This window comes from Salvelinus sp. IW2-2015, linkage group LG6.1 (genome assembly GCF_002910315.2).
Source record: "Salvelinus sp. IW2-2015 linkage group LG6.1, ASM291031v2, whole genome shotgun sequence".
Classification (NCBI taxonomy): domain Eukaryota; kingdom Metazoa; phylum Chordata; class Actinopteri; order Salmoniformes; family Salmonidae; genus Salvelinus; species Salvelinus sp. IW2-2015.
In genome coordinates this window covers 12248611-12258689 of record NC_036845.1, presented here as the reverse complement: position 1 = coordinate 12258689, position 10079 = coordinate 12248611, and the positions used below count along the sequence as shown (strand labels likewise).

Genomic DNA, 10079 nt, shown 5'->3' with positions numbered 1-10079 from the left:
TTGTTGACAGAATGAATGTATTTTGTTCAGTTATCTTATATGTGGAGCAAAGTAACCAGCCTCAGAAAGAAGGTTAATGATATAACAATTTAAATGCCCTTGTCTGAAATCTCATTGGCGGAGAGACTGGCTGCAGGCTCGGGTTGCAAGGATCCAGATGTGTAGGCATCCAACAACTGGACAAAAGTGAGATGTTGAGGGAGGAGTCAAATGAAAAGGTTTGAACAAAACACGTCTCAAACAAGGTTAAAAAAAAATTAATTAAACCCCGTCTCAAACGAGGTCTGGTACTATCCCTCCCCCTGTCATTGGACCGACTGCCTGCCAATTCAACACACTAGGGCGTGTATTATCCAATGCTGCTCTTCGCTGGGTGAAGTATGTTGTGATTGCAGTCCAGCTCGAGCGTGCGTGGGTCTCTGTCATGACAAGAGGCGCTCTTTCGCAGCTTTCGCGCTCTGGGAATACAAGCCTTTTTGGAAAAAATAACTAATCCTGTCTTTACGCTTCTGTAACACTGATCTCTGTCCTGCTAGAATCAAATTATTGACAACGAAACAAGATAGCCAAAACGAAAGAAAAAGGTAAGAATTATATACTACGGCACTTTCTCTTTATCAAGCGTTGATTATTTGATTCCGCTGTGTAGTGCTAGGGCAAAAACCAAAACGGGTAAGTTAGGTGGCATAAACTGGCCAAACATGTTATGAATGGTAGGACTTCCTATAAGTACATACTTAGAACCAGAATACGACATCGTTTTGTTTTAAATAGCCCAATGTCCTCTATGTAGATACTGGGGCAAACTTGTGGCACCACAAAATACTCAGAATGCGCAAGTTAAATGTAGGTGCAGCCACGGAGACAGTCGGCTACTGAAGGAGTTAGTTATTTGAATCAGCTGTTTCGTGCTAGGGCAAAACCAAAACGTGTACCCAGGAAGGGCCCCAAGACCGAAATTGGGAAACCGTGTCCTAAACCATCGGCTACAGCTCGATCATGTTTTTCAACTAAATGCACGCGAAAAGAGCTTTTGTCAGCAAATAAATATGGCAAAAATAGTTTACTAGGAATAGTCTTCGTTTTTGGATAGGCTATATGACTGTGTTTTGTCGTTGTGCAGACAGACGTCTGTTTGTATTTGTATAGGCTATAGTTTACATAAATTAAAACGAGACTTTAATGGTCTATATAATAGACCTGCAACCATACATGTCTTTCAAACACTGTTATATAATCTCACTGGGTCATTTGAACAAAGTGAATACAAGATCGCGTTTGTAGAAAATTGTTGCCAGTTAAAGAGTAAGTTGAAATGCATAGCTGCGTGCGCCAAGATGTATCGAGTTGGGTAATTTCACAGATTCGCAGTCCTTTGTGTGGAGTGACAAACTTGTTGTTGTAGGCCTAGATTTACCTTACTTGGTTCACCATCTTTATATTATAGAGCAATGTCTTGTCATTTTGACAGCTGCTTAATTAAAATGCGCATTGGGTGATTTTAGTTGTGGATGTCTTTGAATTTTCCACAACAACTGCAGCCTGTGACCAGCTAGTTATCTGTCCTAATGCAATGAAACAAATGATGATGCCTTTGTATGTTTAGGCTGATTTAAGTTGATTCTTAAATTGTTTTATGTTTTTTGAGTTTGTGCACATATTTATAGCCTGAAAATACAGCTAGAGGCTATCAATAACAGTGATTCGAGTTACATGTTGATATTAGTTTTTTCATGCAGTTTTTAATGCGTTTTGGTAAACACTAGCCAAAATAAAATAGCCAATATTGTGTCGAAGTAGCAAGAATAATGTCCATTAGTTCCGGATGGGAGGACATTGAAGGTACAGGTCTGGGTGACAGTCTGTGTGTAGCCTACAGACTTGGATTGAGACAAAAATAGGCTATCTTTTTATGCTTTTTTTTAATGCTCTTTTTATGCTCTTTTTACCACACTCAGCTATGCCCAACAGAGAGAAGCTTTTAGTAGGCTTATATCTGCAAGTCAAATATCTTGACAAAAGTATGGCATGAAGTACGTGTGTGTGGGTGGTGGGTTCTACTCAAATCTGGGTAAAGGATTGAAAGGAATGTGAGTCTTATTCAGTACATTTAGTAATTGCTTGCTTTTCTCAAGTCTAGCAACCTGGCCAGCAGGTAGGTTAGACAAGAACTTGATTGATAGCCTGAAATGGCTTGGTAGCTAGTTATGAGATTGGGAGTCTATCTAGCTAGCTAACTAAAGCCAACATCATAAAATTGCTCGGTGGCTAGTATTCTCAATCAAATGTATTTATAAAACCCTTTTTACATCAGCAGATATCACAAAGTGCTATACAGAAACCCAGCCTAAAACCCCAAACAGCAAGCAATGCAAATGTAGAAGCAGACAAACAACAGAACATTTTTGTTTTATTTATTCATGAAGAACAAATCAATAGGCTACGTAGCTTGATCACGTTCATTTATAAACATACCTCCGGCCCAACGCCATCAGCTAAAATCAAATCAAACGCTGTGTGTCACTCTACACTCTCCTCCTCCACTGACGATACTCCACGCACTAGAGTATAGTGGCCTGCCTTTCTTTTCTCTGTGCACTTGGGAAGGGACCACTTACTAGGGAGGGGGGGGGGGGGGGGGGGGGGGGGGGGCTCTTTGCCTAGTCCAGTCAGTGTGTCCCCTCTGCAAAATACTGCTGACAGATCTTTTTATAAATAATTCTGATAAAACATGGGCTTAAAAATTAAGATGACTAATTAATTTAACATCTGAAACATCTCACAACACGACATCTGAGGGGGCACGTGCCTTTGTGCCCCCTATGGGCATGCCGCCACTGGCAGCCTGCACAACTAACATAAAGACACATCTTTGTTGCCGCTGTGTTTCCCATCCATAATAGTTTTGGTGATGTGGATGTGTGATAACTGCGTCTATATTCCAAAGTTTTAGAAGAAATGTAAATATTCATGTTAATTTGGTGCAAATCTCACCAGCTCTAGGGTATCATTATCTTACAGTACACACACGGTTGTTTTTCTCCTTTTTAAATGTTTCTTGCTGCAGATATTTTATTAAAAACAATATTCACCCCCATCTTTTACATGTTAAAAAGGAAACCAAAGTTGCAGTTGGCATCATAGTTTTTCACTGGTGCTTGTCGTCAGGGCTAAGCTACTCTGTCAGAGAAAATGACAATCCTGTTATACATTAGGTGGTTTAGATGTCATAGCCTAATCAACAAGTGGTGATATTGCTTCCCTTCAACACGAGTTGGAATATCCTACTGGTTTGTTGCTTTTTATGGATTGATCATTTTTGAATAATATGTTTATATTAGTTGTAACTCCCACCCAACCAGTATTCCCTCTCTGAACTCTTTTTTTTACCTTGCTCACTCTCTTTTGCCCTCTCTCTCTTTCTCATTTCCTACCTCCAGAAACACACATATCCGCTTTCTTATTACCCAACCCCATTCAATAAGTAACTCAGGTCTTGCAGGCTGGTGGGTGATGGCTGTAAATGACTGGAGCTGAGAGAGGCGAGTGTCAGCAGCCCGCTCCCTCTCCGTCGGCTCCCAAATTGCATGTTGTCCGGCTCTCATTTCAGCCCTGAAAGAGCCGGCGCTCGGTTAGCATGGCTAATGGTGCATTTAGACCACGGTGTAATTTTATTTCCTATTTCCGATGGCGCTGTAGTTTTTGTATTAAATGACGGGAGGTCTGCTGCAGGGCTGAGCTGGGCTGTGATGTGTGGATGGCTGTGTCTCCTTAATGGTCTGCGGGGTAATGAGGGCAGAAATAGTCTCTGTCCCAGGGGCCCAGAACTATGGTCCTGTGGGACGTACAGTACAGCCTATACCTCCCAGCCCACGGTCACCCCTGTGATGCAGATATTCCTTCATCCAACTCTGCTGCCAACTGTTCCAACAGTTGGAGAACTGGTTTCAGAACTGGCCCAGACTCAAGTTACTGTACTGTTTAGAGAAGCAACTGTCTTTTGAGTCAACTGTCTTCCGCAGAAGACTGTGGTACCATTATACTATCCATAATAATATATTGAATGGTTTCGGTTAGGATCCTGATAGAGCCCAGACGCCATGGCACATATCAATTGCAGTGGTTGAATTACTGCAATCTGCCCCGTCTGTGTTGATAACTTCCATTTTGAGATCAATATGACGTATATAGTATCTTTTTTTTAAACATTGTAAGTGTGGAGTATTGACAGTAACCATCTGTCTGAGGTGACTCTGAAGTACTTCCTATGGCACTGGAGGGCTGCTGGAGTTTAAAAAATGGGCAGTGTGACTGTATTTGGCTTGAAGAAGCAACAGTTAATCTTCGCCTCCCACCCCCAGCATATGGGACTTTGTTTGGCCCTGCACCGGAGTGAAGCACTGGACTGTGGCACCTCATATTTCATATTGATGGTAGTTTGTTACCCATGGCAACTGGGCAGCCAATGGGGACCCCATATCTGGCTTAGGGGGGAGTGGAAAGGGGGGGGGCAAGGAGGGTTTTGCAAGGCCGTGCAGTCTTCCACCTTCCCTGTCTGCCTGCCTCGGTTCAGCGACGGGTTCCTGAACCCTGGGGAGTGAATTATTACCTGTCAGCCCCAGAGCCTCCCCATCATCCATAACACAAGGCTGACACGGGACAGGCCTGTCCCTGCTATCTGCTGAGACCACCAGGCCTTGGCCTTCAGGTCTGGCCCCTCCAATGGACAGTGGGAGAAAATCACATTTAACATGTTGCATTAAAAATGGTGGGTTGAGGAAAGCCTCGTGGCTTTGCCATGGCAGCTGAAGGGGGTCTTCAATCATTGTCCGGGACCAGTAGGGGGAATGTACTTCACTGTATTTTAGCTGTTTGCTCTTCACAATGCAGAAACTTGTTTTACTGAGTCCTCATTACATTGCTAAGCTTCACTGTATTTGGTCATCATAGATTTTTCATGATTTGTTGGATTTTCTAGTATTGGTTTGAATATCACCTCTTTTCATTTGTTTTTCTGTATAACTGTGTTCATTTCAGCACACCAGGACCTTGGTGCCCAAAATAAATGTCTGATTTAATTGACTGTGTTCAATATTGACACTTTTATCCTATTACCCCCATCAGTAGCAGTCATTTAAATAGAGTCCTTGACAGGGCAGTAATTAGCTCTGATTCTAAAAACAGGCGAGTGATGGCTGCCCTCCTGTCACACCGCCGCGGTTAGCACAGTACGGGTAATTATCCCAGAGCTGATGAGTGCGTGAATTTGGGAGGAAAAAGAGCAGAGTTCAACCAAAGGGTAGAATGGAAAAAAAATTCAGCTGTTGCAGACCACACTCTGGACAAGTGACAGGCCTCAGTCCTCCTTTCCAGACTGGCTGTCTTCTTGTGGTTTTATAAAGCGTTTGTCAGCAGTGTTAACCCCTTGTCAAACATGGTCTTAGGCTGCTCCAGCTAACCCGCAGCAGCCACGGGCCGAGAATGCTGGGTAACTGTCTCGTTAAGCGCCATGAACTGAAGTGGAAGGGTTCCACCAATTACAGAGGGCAATACAACCTGTGTCAGCAGATAGTATCATGTTTATGTATTCAGGTCAGTAAACGTTTCCCAACCCTTAAAGTCTTTGTATGTGAACATGTTTTCATCCTACTTTATTTGTGTTATATTAGTATGTAAATCCTGCTGTCTGAGTGGCTTGTCTATGTTTGTTTGTAATTGGGTGATTTGGGAAGGTGCTTCAATCTGCATTTGAGTAATCCTTTTAGATTTCACTACCTTTTGTCTTCCTCAAAAGAGATTGGCCACACACACACACGGCTGTTTGATTAGTGTGATGGGAAGTTTGTGCTCAGTACCCTCGGGGCTGGTAAGGGAGAAGGGTTTTGGGCAAGAAATACATCCTGTTGAGATGAAACGTTTTTTCCCTTTCATGCATATTTCATCTGAGGAGGTAGCTACTTCTTCATTTGCACATTGAGTCTCATCACTGAGGATTACTGAGCGATGACTAAGACCGTTGCCTTTTTTAAACTCACATTTTAACTGCGACACCCACAATCCCCCAGAGCCCCCAATGAACCATAACAAACACAAAGGCCTATATGCAATATTCAGGCCTTGAGATACTATTATATACATACAGTACCAATAGGTATCAGTAAACTTGAATCAAAACATTTCCCCATTGGCTTCTTAATGCAGGAAGCAATATATATTTTGCCACAATCTTGTTCCTCTACTGCTCATCTTCTCATACAATGCAAGTTAACGAAACAAGCCCTCCTGTAAATTGCTGCCGGCCATTGATTGATTGGCGTGGCAAAATATGGGCGCAGTCCTAGAGGGGCTAAAGGTGCAGTGGTTTTTGTTCCAAATTATCTCTTAATCACTTCATAATGAGGGTAGCCTCCCTCCATCCAGCCTCATTGATTAGCTGCCCATGTTGAAACTGAAGCAATCCGTCCCTTCACTTCACTGAATGTTTACTTTGGATTTGCTGGTGTTTTTGCTTAGCTGTATCCAAAAACCTTATAATGGGTTTATTAAGTTGATTTTGTGTCTGGAGGCGCACAGTTTTTGTGATCATGCAATGGATTTCACTATAGCTGAAAACCATCTAGTTCCTGCATGATTTCAAAATATGTTTTTATTTTTAGGCTACAATTAAAGTACAAAACCAAATATACTAACCACATTCCAGGAATTTAAATGTGGGTGCGTATTGGAGCTTGTTATTCTTGGAAATCGACCCACAATTTCTTAGCATGCAGGAAAGATCTGTTCCGCAGAGAGAAAATGTGTGAGAGGAGGACATTAGCAAAAGAGGGAGAGCGAGAGAGATTGGGAAATAGGCAGAGTAAGTAGGAGAATAACATCAACAAAAATCCATCATTCATGCCACAAAATACATGTAATCCTTATGCATTAGGGCCCGATTCAGACTTAGGAAATGTTCGCCTTTTTTACGCACGCCTTTCCTAGGCACTTCTCAGTAGTTGGTATTCAGACTTATCTTATGCAGGTGCGTAACGGGCTTATCAGGTGTGATTCCCTTGCAGGCGCTGAATACATTTAATTCAAACCCTCCCACTTGCTGGCCAACAGATTTTCTTGTGGAGTTTTCATTCAATAGCGTTTTCAGTACATTTATCTAAAATCATCCCTTTAAGTACTTTAACTTTTTAATTACAAATTTCTAGACAGACTCACTAGAACATACACTGAGTGTACAAAACATTGTACATGTGTACATGCTCTTTCTGTGACAGACTGACCAGTGAATCCAGTTGAAAGCTATGATCCTTTATTTATGTCATCTGTTAAATCTACTTCAACAAAGGAGGCTGACACAAAATTTGCAGAGCAACAGATGGGCTACAGCTAGTCAACTAACAGTCCAGTACAACATTGGTGCCCAAAGACCTATAAAAGAATGCACAACTCATTGTACCTTGACACGAATGGGGTATGGAGGTCGATGACCTTACGGAGTTCCACTTCTTTCAGCAAAAACAAAGTGGGCTAAATGGAGAAATCAGAAAAACATTGCCTGGTCTGATGAATCCCGGTTCCTGCTGTTTCACGCTGACAGGAGGACTAGGTTATGGAGAACCACATGAGTACATGCATCCATCATGCAGTGTCAACATTGCAGGGTGGTGGTGTGATGTGAGGTGTGTTTTCATGGCACGTATTGGGCCACTTGATAAAAGTTGAGCCACAGGATATCTGAACGTCATTGCCAATCAGGTGCATCCGTTCATTTTTTCCCAGCACGTTAATGCCTCATGCCACAAGGCTTGTTCAGGAATGGTTCCAAGAGCATGACGGTCAATTCAGTTTACTGCAATGGCCGCCCAGTCACCAGATCTCAATCCAATAGAGCATCTGTGGGATGAGAAGGAATGATCTATTCAGAGTAGAGATCCACTACCAGCCGACTTGACACAACTGTGGAAAGCATTGTAGTCAACAGCGGTTTGATTCATCATGAATGTTTCAATGTTCAATTCATGAAATATTGGAAGGTGAGAAAAGGGTACAATAGGGGTTGAACAGCAGTCCTATCAATATACCTTAATAATCCTCACTAATCCTGGAACTGTGATGACAACGCTCCCGTCGTCATGAACCGTGCTCCAGGTTTAGATTGCTATTGTCGTGACTTTGCTTTCATTAATCTAATGACTGTTATTTATTTAATCAACTAACTACATTTTAATTGTCAACCCAGCAGTTCCCTCTTCCCCGTTGCAGGTGGGAGAGGTTCTGGTTATTGTCAACCATTGCCAAGCTGATCTGAGCCATTTGTTCCTCACAGGACACTATGTATGGTCTGTGCTCCATAATGATTCAAATAGGCTACATGTCCCAAATTATGACACTTGTAATATGTTAGCCTAATGTAAAACACTATTGGCCCTCAGGAACAACCCCACGGACTTGACAGACAAAAGAAAGGTAAACTAACAATGTAAGGGGACGATGCAAAATGTGTCATATTTGTATGAAATGTATCAAAAATAAAACACAATCTTGATTTAAAGAAGTATTCAACCCTCTGAGTCAATACATGTTAGAATCACCTTTCGCAGCGATTACAGCTGTGAGTCTTTCTGGGTAAGTCTCTAAGAGATTTGCACACCTGGATTTGTTGTTGATCATTGCTAGACAGCAATTTTCACGACTTGCCATAGATTTTCAAGACATTTTTAAGTCAACGGTAACTAGGCCACAAAGGAGCATTCAATGTCGTCTTGGTAAGCAACTCCAGTGTATATTTGTCCATGTGTTTTAGGTTATTGTTCTGCTGAAAGGTGAATGTGTCTCCCAATGTCTGTTGGAAAGCAGACTGAACCAGGTTTTCCTCTAGGAAATGGCCTGGTTGGCTCTATTCCGTTTCTTTTTATCCTAAAAAACTCCTTAGTCGTTGTCAATGACAAGCATACCCATAACATGATGCAGCCACCACCATGCTTAAATATATGAAGAGTGGTATTCGCTGACGTGTTGTGTTGGATTTGCCCCAAACATAATGCATTGTATTCAGGACATTTTTTGCAGTTCTACTTTAGTGCCTTATTGCAAACAGGATACATGTTATGGAATGTTTGTTCTATACAGGCTTCCTTCTTTTCACTCTGTCATTTAGGTTAGTATTGTGGAGTAACTATGTTTTTGATCCATCCTTAGAGTTTAATGGCTATGACAGGAGAAAACTAACTGTTTTAAAGTCAGCATTGGCCTCATGGTGAAATCTCTGAGTGGTTTCCTTCCTCTCCGGAAACTGAGTTAGGAAGGATGCCTGTATCTTTGTAGTGACTGGGTGTATTGATACACCATCCAAAGTGTAATTAATAACTTAAACATGATCAAAGGGGATATTCAGTGTCTGCATTTTTATTGTTACCCATCTACCAATAAGTCCCTTTCTTTGCGAAGCATTGGAAAACCTCCCTGGTCTTTGTGGTTGAATCTGTTTTTGAATTTCACTGCTCGACTGAGAGACCTTACTATTATCTGTATGTGTGTGGGGTACAGAGATGAGGTAGTCATTCAAAAATCATGTTAAACACTATTATTATTGTTCATTATTGTCCAGATTGTGTGACACAATCTCAATTTAATAAATTTAAAATTCAGGCTGTAACGCAACAAAATTTAGAAAAAGTCAAGGGGTGAATACTTTCTGAAGGCACTGTAGGCCTATTTCTCTGGTTATTACTGATGGTGGCTACTGATAGTGGCTAATATTTAATATGATAGAAATGGTAATAAACGAAAATGTCCGGCCATATAATTAAATAATTCTAGAGTGCATACATCAACTCGGTAGGTTCGCCGCTACTGTCATTGTGTACGGGTTTTCATAGGCTACAGCCTAAGGTCTCCAAATTTCAGACCCACAAATTATGAAGCCTTAGGCCTACAATTAGAAATCAGAATAACGGCAAAGCTATTTTATACTTCACTGTGGAAAAGAGTACGAAATACCTGTTATGTTGACATGTTTTTTGTTAGCAGAAATATGACTGGTTTTACATTTGTCTCCAGCGATCATAAGGTAAAACAGATTTTAA

At 41.5% G+C, this 10079-nt stretch overlaps 1 protein-coding gene across 3 annotated transcripts in view; it reads left to right on the top strand.

The window, feature by feature from the left end:
• Positions 1 to 290: 290 nt before the first annotated feature.
• The window catches only part of sema6cb (semaphorin 6Cb), a 122415-nt gene continuing 112626 nt past the window's right edge, over positions 291 to 10079 (top strand). For all 3 annotated transcript variants that reach the window (XM_023989093.2, XM_023989094.2, XM_023989092.2), the window contains exon 1: positions 291 to 584. The gene's annotated coding sequence lies outside the window, so the exon portion shown is untranslated. The remainder of the gene's footprint in view (positions 585 to 10079) is intronic.